Source organism: Triturus cristatus, chromosome 3_2, assembly GCF_964204655.1.
Source record: "Triturus cristatus chromosome 3_2, aTriCri1.1, whole genome shotgun sequence".
In the NCBI taxonomy this organism is placed as follows: domain Eukaryota; kingdom Metazoa; phylum Chordata; class Amphibia; order Caudata; family Salamandridae; genus Triturus; species Triturus cristatus.
Window position 1 is genome coordinate 741,667,908 of NC_140584.1, and position 12,600 is coordinate 741,680,507.

Below are 12,600 nucleotides of genomic sequence, written 5' to 3' on the forward strand. Positions count from 1 at the left end.
CCTGCCCGACAGAGGATTGCCACCCCGCCGATTTAGTGGGTGCAGATGCCCAAAGTTGAAGGGGGTATGGAGGAAGAGCCAATGCGAGAGACATCTTCCCTCAGTAGATGTCCGGGTTTTGTTGTAGGAGATATCGCCATATTTGGCTGCGCTTATTGGGGGAGTTGAGACCATTTACGTTAAGGGAGAGGAGTTTCAGACAGGGAATGGTGGTCATGATACAGGCGTGTCGCGCACTAGTGCCATCTCAAGCAGAGGAATAGAAGTAGGACGCGGTGCAGCCCTGCCCCCCCAACGCGATTCCAAAGAAGGCAACGAAAATGGGTGTGCATTGCAGGGCCTAAGACAGTGTTGGAGGAAGAGGGAGCAACCTTCACAGAGGGGAGAACACCCACCAGGCTCAGGGCCACCCTCCCGCCAGAGAAAGGGAAGGAGAGAAAGAAGAGAGAAGGAAATAAGAGAAAGAAGAAGAAACATAATATCCAAAAATAACAATGACCAACATGGCCAACAAGGCTTATTCCAGTCCAGGAGCAAGCCAGGCTCTGTGGCACAGGCCATCCCAGAGATGTCACTCTCCGAGGAATAGGAGGCGAAGCGGGTGTCAGAAGATCAACATCGCCATCCAGGGGCAAGATTTGGAACCGCCGCCAGGGTGCAGTCAAGGCAGAAGGTGATCATGCCAAGAGAGTGAGTGAGGTACCAGTCCTGCTCTTGTGCGAGGTGCGCACGGGCGGTGAAAGTCCAGGTAGCGTGGAGGGGCACCTAGTTGTTACTTTTTGGAGGACTGGGAGCCCAGGGGTGAGTGTCCACTATCGAAGCAGCGGAGATGCTGTATAATGTCTTGTTTCGCTTGGAATGAGGCGCATTCTGCCTGATGGGACGGGCATCTGGAGCGTTGGACCTTAGCCCATTGGGGTTTTGCAGGCTCACGGTTCAGGGAGGGCGGTCTTGAGGGGCTGGATGGTGGGGTGACCGGGATCTGAAGCAGCTGGGCTGCCTCCTGGAAAGACCGCAGCACCTGGCGTTTTGACTCCCATTGGAAGATGAGTGCAAATGGGTGTCCCCACTGGTATCAGACGCCCAGTTCCCTTAGCTTATCAGGAATGGGCCTGATGTCCCTGCAGCACCTGAGCGTGGTGGAGGCAAGGTCTTGGAACAGCTGGATGGGAGTACCCTTGAAGATGAGCTCTGCTTTATCTTGTGCTGCCTTGAGGATGGCCTCCTTCTCTGTGAAAAAATTATCCCGGGTCAGGATATCGAGGATGAGGCCGGGGAGGCTAGTTGAGCCAGACACCCGATGGGCACGGTCCAGGGCCGGTGGAGATGCATCTTCCTCTCCCCTGATTTCCTGGAGCAGGCCTGCCACAAAAGTCATAATGTCCGATCCCTCTGCCCCAACTGGGACACCGTTAAGCGCAGATTATCGTAGCGGCCCCTGTTTTCCAAGTCCTCCTGCTTGATTTGCAGCTCGATGTGCTGCTCCTCTAAGGTGGCCAAACGCTGCCATAATTGCTCCTGATCCTCCATGCGGGCGTCAACTGTCCTTTCAAGGTCATCCACTCTCCCTCCAAGCTCCACGCCGTCTCTCCTGAGATCCATGACGCAGGTCTGTACCTCTGTTCTAAGTGAGCCAATTTCAGATTTGTGTTCTTGCATGAAACCGGCCATGAAAGTCTGGGTGACGGGGTCGGAGGGCCACCCAGCCGATGATACCTTTTTCGCTGCAGGGCCCGATCTGTTCCACAGGGCAGTGACAGGGTTGTCTTTTGGGGGTGCTGCAGAGTCCTTTCCAGCCCGTGAACGAGTCATGTCCCCTCAGAGTCCTATGTGGTGGGCAGGGCATCAAGGCAAGGAAGCGCCGCTGAAGGTCGGGTGGCCGTTCAGTCAGGTGGGAAAGGGCGGCCCAGCCCACAGAGGCAAGATGCTGGTGAATTTATGAGTGGATAGCCAAGGTACGTCCCCTCGAAGTCCTGGGGCCCCCCGGGTTCTCCACCAGCCACTTTAGAGGGTTCAAAGCACAGGCAGGGGGTACGCACCAGTACCCCCCGCAAGGGCACCCAGGGGTTGGCCACCCACACAGACCGGGAGAGAGGCTCTCAGGGGCCGGCCTCGACGTACGTCTCTATTCCAATGCACGTCCAGAGTGCACAGAGGCACCCGTGGAATTGAGTTTAAGGGTACCCACAGCCCCCGGAGGATGGCTAGGTGGCCCTGCACATCACGCAATCACCGGGAAGCTCCAAGGTAGTCGCCACAGCAGGGGAGCAGGCTAGGCCGCCGGGCCCGCAATCCACAAGCAGGGGCCCAGGATGGCAGTGAAAGCAGAGTGGCTGTGGGCCCTCAGAGAGTCCACCTGAAAGGGTCCAGGCCCCCGGGTCGCCGCCCCAGGCCTCCGATAAAGGGGTAAGCACCCTGGTGCAGCCTTGGAGAAGTGAGTGAAGCCTAGTCCAGGCAGGCGCCCCTCAGAGTCCGTCCGGGTAGGCCCAAGGTGGCGGCCACTACGCCCCCGGCCGAGGCTCGAGCCAGCGGTGCCCAGCGCCCCGCCGCTCACAGCCCAGCACCTCCAGCGGTGTCAGCAGGAGATCCCCGGGGCCTAATCGGGTGTGGAGCATCCCCGCTGTAATGCCGGCGGCGCAGTCCAGGCCCCGCAGAGACCCAAAATGACGTGGACCCAAGATGGCAGCCAGTCAGGCCGTTGGTGGAAAATGCCCCTTTTGCGGACCACCGCCGGGAAGTCCCAGCCCCCGTACCTCTGCCGCAGGTCCCGTCTGTCTCCGCCGAGGGTCTCATACGAGAGGGTGCAGGGCAGTGCAGTGGTCGGGCCGCCCTGGAGAACACGGGGCCGAGGGCTCCATGATGGCCGCTGCGCTCCCACAGGCCAGAGCACCCCTCGACCGCTCTGCTCATGCTGCCGTTAGCTGGTCAGGAGGAATGCTGGACCCCCCAGAAGTCGCTTCAGTTTCTCCGCAGGTCAGGCGCCCCAGGCCGATTTGCCCATGAGGCTTCAGCGCCGCTTAATAGGCTTAAGTCAGCGGCTGCGGTCCTGAGCTACCACGGCGTGCGTCGCACTCCATCGGCAGCGAGACCACGCTCCCAATCAGCAATTTTTTTTTTAATATAGGGGTGGGAGCTGTCAAGCATGGGCATGGTCATTCCATCACCCCAAGTAAATGGGGCAACAGAATGCCCCCAAGACGGCAAGGAAAGTTTATTAAAAAAAATATATAGGCATCGGGGCTGCCCATCACAGGCGTGGCCATATCCCCACTCTAACTGAATGGAGTAAAGGTCTTTCTGCTCCCTTGGAGTGGGAAATGGGTAATTATCCTCGATCTTTCACCCGGGGAGGGGGCAGAAAGCCCGCTAGACGGCAGGGATTTTTAAAATGTAATATAGGGGTGGGGGCTCTCTAGCTTGGGCATGGCCATGCCCCCACCCCTAGTAAATGGGGCAACAGTTAGCCCAAAAGACGCCAGGGAAAGTTTAATTAAAGAAATATAGGGATGGTGCTGCCCTCCATGGGCATGGCCATGTCCTTACCCCAACTAAATGGGGCAACAGACTTTCTGCTGCCCCTGGAGGAGGAAATGGGTAATTTTCCCTGATCTTCTTTCCAGGGTCGGGGTCAGAATGCCTACTACATGCCAGAGATATTTTTTTTTTATTATAGGGGTGGGGGCTGTCAAGGCATGTGCATGTCAATGCCCCCAGCCCAGGAGGCAGAAAGCCCAGTAGACACTGGGGAAAGTTTATTTTTAAACAAATAGAGGGCTAGAGGTTGCTCAGCATGGGCAGGGCCATGCCACCACCCCAAGTAAATAGGGCAACAGTCTTTCTGCCTCCTCTGGGGCCAGGGAAGGGTAATTACAGTCGCTCTTCCCTCCGAGGGGAAAGAAAGACCACCAGATGCCAGGGAAAGTTTTTCTTTTTAAATATAGAGGTGGGGGCTGCCCAGCATGGGCATGGCCATGCCCCCACCCCAAGTAAATGAGGCAACAGTCTTTCTGCCCCTACTGGGAGGCATATGGGGGTAACTGTCCCCGATCTGCCCCTTAAGGGGGTAGAAAGCCCATTAGACATCCACAAAGGTTTGGGAGGTTCCACCTGACACCATGGATTTTGTCTTAGGGCAAAAGAAAGTGGTGCAAGTGTTACACTCTGGCATTGGCAACACCCCTCCCCAAAAGGGACAAACCAGGGGCAAAAAGAAGGTGTGGCCCCCAATTTGTCCTGTGGGCAGAAAGCCCACTGTATGGCAGGAATATAGGTGCTCACTACGATGGCAGAACGATCGCCCCCGCCAGGCCGGCAGTGGCGATCGTTCCGCCATCGTAAGAAGATTTACCCACCGCCATATTAGGATGGCGGTGGGTATCGCGGCGGACGCAAAGTCTGTCTGCCGCTTTTCCTCCGGTGGCAATCGCCATGATTGCCGGCCGGGCAGAGCTGGGCCTCTAATATTGTAGCAGTGCCTAGCAGGCACCGTCCGCCATATTAGGATCAGGGTGGGGAATAGGCCTTTCCATGGTGGTGATGCCGCCATGGAAAGGCTGGTGGGTATTGGCTTTGGGGGCCCGTTGTGGGCCCCCTCGGGGGGTGCACTGGGGGGGTATGGGTACCCCCCTGCAGTTCCCTGCACCATGTGGCAGGCACTGCGTGGTGCCTGCCACGTATTGCATGGAAATGCTGTGTATGCCCTTTTACCATTGCGGACGGTGCTGCAGACAGCAGCACCATCCGCAATGGTAAAAGGCCAGGATGGCGGGCGCATCCTAATTGGGCTGGTGGGACCACCGCACGTCTGGCGGGGCGTCCCATCACCGTTATGGTGGCGGGTGGATTCATGTCCGCTCGCCATCATAATGAGCCCCATATATTTTTTAATCCTAACATCAGGTCCCACCCTCACCCCTGAAACCTCAACAGTCTTTCTGCTCCTTCTGGGTAGGCTGCCACCTCTGAAAACTAACCAGACCCAGACAGTTCGGAAAACTGGCAGACCTCAAACTTTGGCTAAACACACACATTTTCCTCACATTTTTGTGTCTAAAACTTCTGGAATCTTCGAAGAGCCACCCATTTCCTACCATACAGGATTCCTCCAAGTAGCGCCATTAATTTCTGTACCTCACTTGTGTGGTTAGGCCTTGAGACCTTGACACAAAAAGCCATAAACTGTTCGGTGGGGTGATCAGCAATGGGGTAGCTGTGGGATTTGGGTCTGCGCTTGGCTGCCTCCCATGAAAACGTACCTACCACAGACATTTTTAACAAGCATTGGCATAGCCAATAGGTCTTGCTTTTGGGACCTTATAAGTGTTTAGTTATGCAACTGTTGCATGGCTAAACACTTATAAGGTCCCAAAGGCGAGACCTATTGGCTATGCCAATGCTTGTTTAAGACATGTTGCACAACTGCGTGGCTGCTATAGAGCATGGCTGAAAGAGGAAAACAATTGATCTGATGCAGCCTGCATTGACTGCCATTGCACTTTTTTTAATGTTACTTATTTTACTTTTAGCCTTGCTGCACAGCAGCTGTGCTGGTATGTGACATGGCCAGGAAAAATTAAACAACTTGACAAAGTTCATAAATTTCAAATAGACGAGACCTATTGGATTTAACCAAAGGTTATTTCACATGGAGAGTTGTGTTTGCTATCCTTTTATCTGAACTCATGGTTAGCATATATTGCAATTCTATCTACTGACTGATACAGCTGAAAGGAGAAGGCCACACGATTTCAGAGATTTTCTAATATGCATACAAAAGTGCTTCCTTTACAGAGTTAAATACAAATATCTCAATATATATTTCTGAAAAATGGAAGGTACAATCAAGCAACTTAAATCTGTAGATGTCAACGGCCATCACCCCCATTCTAAAAATGGTTACAGCACCGATACCAGTAAATGACACAAGTCTGAGGACACTGAACATATATAATGAAAGGCTATTCCAGGCTGAAAGTGAGTGTGTTATGGGAAGGGCCACTCAAATTATGTGGCAGGAGAGGCAAAATTATGCGGCAGAGTTGAGCAAAATATTCTGCAAGAAAAGCCAAATTATGCTGCATAATGCGGCACATTTTCGGATAGTTATACTTAATTCTTTTTACACTTGTTAACACTTCTGAGCATTGGTTACACCTTGCTAGTACCAGTCTAACTCCCAAATGTAGCAATAAGCAGCAGAAATCTGCCCACTTATCCTTTGCAAATGGCTTCCCACTGTGCGACAGTACACGCTGCTGTTTTTGTTTTTAGTACATTTTGAACCATTTGAGATAGAAATATTTGTTTTTTGTTAAAATCAGCAGAATATGCAGCAGATGATGCATTATGTGGCAAATCTATTATCATGCAAAACAACACTGCAGCCAGAGTAATAACATAATTCCAGTGGCCCTGGTTATGGGCAGGTTTTATCACTAGACATGGATACGAGTGGGAATGGGAGTTCTGTGAACCAGATCAGGAAACGGAAATGACTTTACCAGCCTGGCTAGAATGTAATCTGCTATCTTTACAGTAACAACTCATTTTTAGTTAGTGTTGTGTACTTTTGAGTTGTAAATCTCCGCATGTTTCAGCAGCGAGCATTTAACTCAGGGGGTCACCCTGCTGGCTTAGAGATTGACAGAGCCTCAGAGCTAAGAACTATAAGAAATGTCTAGGCTTCTTTGATGTGTATGACAGCTCGCTGGAAGTCTACACAGAGCTGCACGTGACCAGTAGGGTGAGGTGGTGCTTGTCCTTTCTTTTTTACTTCAAAGCCTTGCATACCAGAGCTGCTAATAGGGCCTCAATCAGCTCCATGTCAGTTTTCTTTACAAACACCAGTTAAACAAAGCATTGCCCAGCTTGTCACACAGCGGCGAGAACACCTGGAGATTTGCTTGAACTGGGAGCTGGGATGAGCACCCTCAGCGTGAGCCTGTGCTGGCCGAGAAAGGCACACTGCTAACTCTCACCCCAGTGACACGTCGCATTTCATTCTGTCACAGAACTGCTCGCACTCTCACAAGGTTTGAAACAGGCTGAACTCTGGCCACACACGTGTTATTTAACACACTGTCTTAATAGCAAAGCCATAGGCTATTTATAATAATATTTTAAAACCCTGCAACCAAATCCATCATGTGCCGGGGTGCATAGTCATAAATGAATAGGATCACGACCAGCAGAGCTGAGCACACTCACTGAATGGAATCTTTGCCAAGAGAGGTGCCTATGAAGAACATAATTAAGGTGGACTTGTGTAATGTAAATGGTGATAATGTAATGTGTTCCAAAACCTTCAAGTCTTACCATGTGCTGCAACAACTTTAGGCTACATTGAGGCGCTATGTGGGTATCTCTACATCACTATGCAGTACTCACAAATGCAAACGTTTTAACAGAAGGGTTTGAAAAACGGGGGCATCCAACCACATGATGTAAATTGCAACATATGGCAAGTCACTGAGTCCCAAAAAAAAGGTCTACTTAAGAAAAGAATCATAAGAATCTCTATATGAGTGACAATACTACTGTTAATGACCGTGATGCATTATTAAGGCACAAGACTGATTAAACAAGCGGCCGTGCGGCCGCGAAAGTGATCGCGATCAAACATCAAAGCGGCCGCGAAAGTGAAAGTAATTGCGGTAAAGCGCGGCGCGCGCGCCCGCACACATGCACTGTAGCTCTAGGCTGGCCTGGTAGCACTTTTTGGAGCCCTCTCAATAAGTCTCGCCAGACCAGCGCGAAAGTGAAAGTAATTGCGGTAAAGCGCGGCACGCGCGCCCGCGCACATGCACTGTAGCTCTAGGCTGGCCTGGTAGCACTTTTTGGAGCCCTCTCAATAAGTCTCGCCAGACCAGCGCATGAGCTGGGTCAGGCGAGACCTAAAAACTAGACAACCAGGGGATTTTAGGGTGGTGTGCCTTGCATGAATCCCACAAGGTTTTCTAACCCACAATGCCTTGCAAATCTCCTGAAATCACACATTTTACTTACGTTTCTGTGATGGAAACTTGTGGGAACCACATGAATCCACAAAATACCTACCACCCAGCAGTACCCCACTTGTGCCAATAAAAAATCTGTGCCACTTGTGTGGTTGGGCCTATTGCTCGCAAGAAGAATGGATCAAACTGAGATCAATGGGAGTCCTCTCGTAATGGCTCGCATTGAAAGGAAAATAAGTTATTTCAGGCAAAGTTTGAGGTTTGCTGGACATTGTAGAAAAGAAAACCTTATGGGATCCACATAAAGCTAACCACCCTGGACTCCCCTAGGTGTCTAGTTTTAAAAAATGTGCAGGTTTGCTAGGTTTCCCCAGATGCTAACTTAGCTATGGCCCAAATTCTACAACCACTCACCTTGGAAGAAAAGGGTCTGTTTTCAGTGGAAAAATGTGATGTATCCATGTTGCGTTTTGGGCTATTTCCTGTCCCTGGCACTAGGCCTACCCACGCAAGTGAGGTACCAGTTTTATTGGAAGACTTAGTGAAATGCTGGGTGGAAGGAAGTTTGTGGCTCCTAAGAGATTTCAGAATGTTCCATCACGGACGTATGAGGAAAATTTGTTTTTTTAGTCAAAGTTTGAGGTTTGCAGGGGATTCTGGGTAAAATAACCTGGTGAGAGTCACACAAGTCACCCCACCTTGGATTCCCCACAGGTGTCTGGGTTTTAAAACTGTGCAGGTTTGCTAGGTTTCTCCAGGTGCCGGCTGATCTAGTGCCCAAAATCCACAGCTACCCACTTTGCAAAAAGGGGATCATATTTCAGTGGAAAAATGTGGTGTTCATGCTGTGTTTTGGGCCATTTCCTGTCTCCGGCACTAGGCTTACTCACTCACCTCGCCCTAAGTGTCTTTTTAACAACCCATAAAGATTTTGCCAGTACTCTGCACTAAACATATTACTGTTCTTTAATGGCCTAAAAGCGACATGCAGTACTGAATGGATGAATACATTTGCGAATGGTCCTAGAGACATTACAAATAAGTAGTACGAGCTGAACCAGAGTGTCTTGCTGTGGATTGTGAAGTTATCAGCAATGTATTTCATTTGACGTCTCATAATGCCACGAGTAAGATATCACCAGAGCCCAGGGAAGGCGAAGTGAAAGATATTCATGATTGGTCATTCTTTTCATTCTTAAATGGTTGCTCCTAAATTCAAATGCCTCTTTCGTTATGAATTAGACCTCCTTGGAACTCACTGCTCAACGGTCACTGAGCTCTTATTTAGAGACTTAGGTAATCACTCTGAATGTAAAATCTGCATTTTTTACCACCGGTTTGTGAAACTTGACTGTGCTTTAGCATAGAGTATAACGTAATCCGTGCAGAACACCAGAGAAATCTTTCTTTTTTTGTTTCTTTTGGCAGGTGGCGCTCACTGTGAAGACTTCGCCAAGTGCCTGGTGCTTGGGTGGTTAAGAGGTGCCCACCCACCGTCCAGAGCAGAGGAAGCCATCACCTCTAGTGGAGAATACATGAACCTCTCTCAGCCGATACTGCTGAATCGCTCTTTGATGCTGCCCCATGTCACTATAGTATGGGATGCATAAAGTCCAAGCAGACTTACACCGTTCAGAACTCCACCCACAATGAAAAGACACAAACGAGCAACGACAGGCTCCCAGAAGAAACTGCGGCTTTGGTGGAGTCCGACAAGGAAGAGAAGAAAAGTGAGTCCTTAGCACCAGACCCCGCGCTGCTCGACTATGCACACCGCCTCTCGGAGGAGATTGTGGACACTGCAGTGAAACAATGGGCCGAGAATGACAGTAAATACAGCGACATCCCCTTCATAGAGAGCGATGTACCGTGAACAGAAGGAACATGTGCAGTGGTGGCTGGAAATTCAGGCCACAAAGCTGTACCACAAGCAACATCAGGACTAACGTAATGTGGGTATAAGCAACAGTATATGTTAAAAACTATTCCCAAAGAGGAAACTGTGCAAGTGATAGGTCTGGAAAGCGGGGTAAAAGGTCGTATACGTTTTTCATATGAACCAGAGAAGGGGGTGCTATTTTTTTCAATAGAGTATTCACAACGGAAGAGTCCAGTGTCACTTGCGACCAGCAATGTTTTTGAGTGCATCTGCTGCGTGTATCGAAACAGAGAAGTTCAGTGTGAATGTGCCACACATCCTACAATTACTGCACTGAAGTACAACAGCAGCGATTTGATGTGCACAGAAATCAAAGCACCAAAGAGCAGATCACCATTCTTCATTAGCTAACATGCTTCATTGTGATATCAAGACCTGCTTCGTTGATGTTGCATACAGGAAACCCTGAAGGTCTAAATACAGACGATGTCTGCTTACCTAATGTCCACAATATCTTTTAAAAAGAATTGTACATAAGAAGGAGTTTGGTGGCAGCCAATGTGCAGGGTTACAGATTACAAAAGCGCATCCATAAACTGTGGATCTGGATGATCTAACACAAGGAATGTAGACCAGATCTTAAAAATGGCTCAATATACACTGCAGCAAGTGCAGGGTTACAGATTACAAAAGCGCATCCATAAGCTGTGGATCTGGATGATCTAATACAAGCAATGTAGACCAGATCTTAAAAATGGCTCAATATACACTGCAGCAAGTGCAGGGTTACAGATTACAAAAGCGCATCCATAAGCTGTGGATCTGGATGATCTAACACAAGCAATGTAGACCAGATCTTAAAAATGGCTCAATATACACTGCAGCAAGTGCAGGGTTACAGATTACAAAAGCGCATCCATAAGCTGGGGATCTGGATGATCTAACACAAGCAATGTAGACCAGATCTTAAAAATGGCTTAATACACGCTGCAGCCAGTGCAGGGTTACAGATTACAAAAGCGCATCCATAAACTGTAGATCTGGATGATCTAACACAAGGAATGTAGACCAGATCTTAAAAATGGCTTAATACACGCTGCAGCCAGTGCAGGGTTACAGATTACAAAAGCGCATCCATAAACTGTAGATCTGGATGATCTAACACAAGGAATGTAGACCAGATCTTAAAAATGGCTTAATACACGCTGCAGCAAGTGCAGGGTTACAGATTACAAAAGCGCATCCATAAACTGGGGATCTGGATGATCTAAGACAAGCAATGTAGACCAGATCTTAAAAATGGCTTGTTGCACCCGGTGAGCCGCCTGACCCCTCTAGTGTGCTGCAGTGAGTGTTCCCAACCAACACACATCCTTTCTAAAGGGGTCCAAATCTTTCATTATTTACAGCACAATTTTCAAACTATAGCCTATTAAAAGTCCCAGAGTTTACTGGTAGTTCTGAAGAAAAACTTGTGAAATATTCTACTACTTATTAGCACAGTATTGTGAAACCATGTATGTGCCTTTGAGACAATTGTGTATTGCTCTCTCATGCGTGGATTGGCCGAGGATTCTGCAGACCTTCTATCCCTCAATACAGACACTCTCTTCGGGCCCTGCAGGTGCTCCTTGTGCCCATCATGGGCAGTCCATTCCTGATCACACATTACTGCTCATACAGCCGAGGCAAACTGTTAACGCAGGCCAACGAGCATGTGTGGCACAGCCCTGTGCAGCCCGCTGTGCCATCAGATCACTGGTGGTCCCATAGAAGATAGAAAAAGAAGGAATTGGGTGCCTATGCAGGTCATTCATATTGTACCGCTCTGACTTGTTATGGTCCCTGAATTATATTCCAACTTCTGCTGCAGGTTGCCAAAACGCATGCCAATGCACATTTGAGCTGAATCTGCTGTGTAACCATTACACCAGCTGGCATTTCTTAGACATGATCTTTAACCTCTTGCTAATGCCACGCCTTTATGAAGTCAGCAGTGACTCTGTGTATATATATATATATTGACTTTCACAAAAAACCTTTAAGTCTCAAATCAAAGATAAACAATAATATAGTAGGGTGGTTCTGGAGTTCACATACTTATTTCTGATTTTGTTGTTGTTATTGAAGGTCATGTTATTAAGGGTATCATGGTCTCTATGTGAATGTTCTTGTTTTCCAACACAGTTTGTACAATGCAGTCTGAAGCAAGCAGTGTTACGGTACCAGGCATCAGTCCAAAAATGAAACCTGCATACAGAAGCAACTCAGTGTGATGTAAGGTTTTGTTGCCTTTATTCTAAACCAAACAAGGGTATCGTTAGCTGTGCAGGACAGGTGCTTATTTGTTTCTGAGCTAGATTTTCTTTGTGTAGGCGTGCCATTACATCTAAGATGAAAACATAATTTTCCAATTTTAGTGTAAAAAAGTGTAGAAATAAATAATTTACGGAGCACTATAGTTGTCACTGTTTACCTGAATATCACTGTTTTACTGTTGTTTCAGAATGTGCTTATTCTTATGTGTGGATGTTTCTAAATCAGGGTCTTCCTTTGTCCTCAGCTACTTGTGTGGAACTTAAAAGTCTTTGTGAGAGCTGAAAAACAGCAGCTGAGTTTGCTCTTCATATTATGGTTCAGTCATATGTACACAAGTATTGACTGCCCTTTTTAATGTCAGTGTTTGCTTTGTGTATGCCTTCAAAAGCACAGTACAAAAGCAAAGCATACATTTCCACCTGCAGTCAGTCCTGAAGGCACCAGTGG

At 48.7% G+C, this 12,600-nt stretch overlaps 1 long non-coding RNA gene across 1 annotated transcript in view; it reads left to right on the forward strand.

The window, feature by feature from the left end:
* Nucleotides 1-12,293, forward strand: part of LOC146858029 (uncharacterized) — a 162,737-nt gene extending 150,444 nt beyond the window's left edge. The window contains exon 2 of the long non-coding RNA XR_014979981.1: nt 9,384-12,293. This is a non-coding gene — a long non-coding RNA (uncharacterized LOC146858029). The remainder of the gene's footprint in view (nt 1-9,383) is intronic.
* Nucleotides 12,294-12,600: the final 307 nt, after the last annotated feature.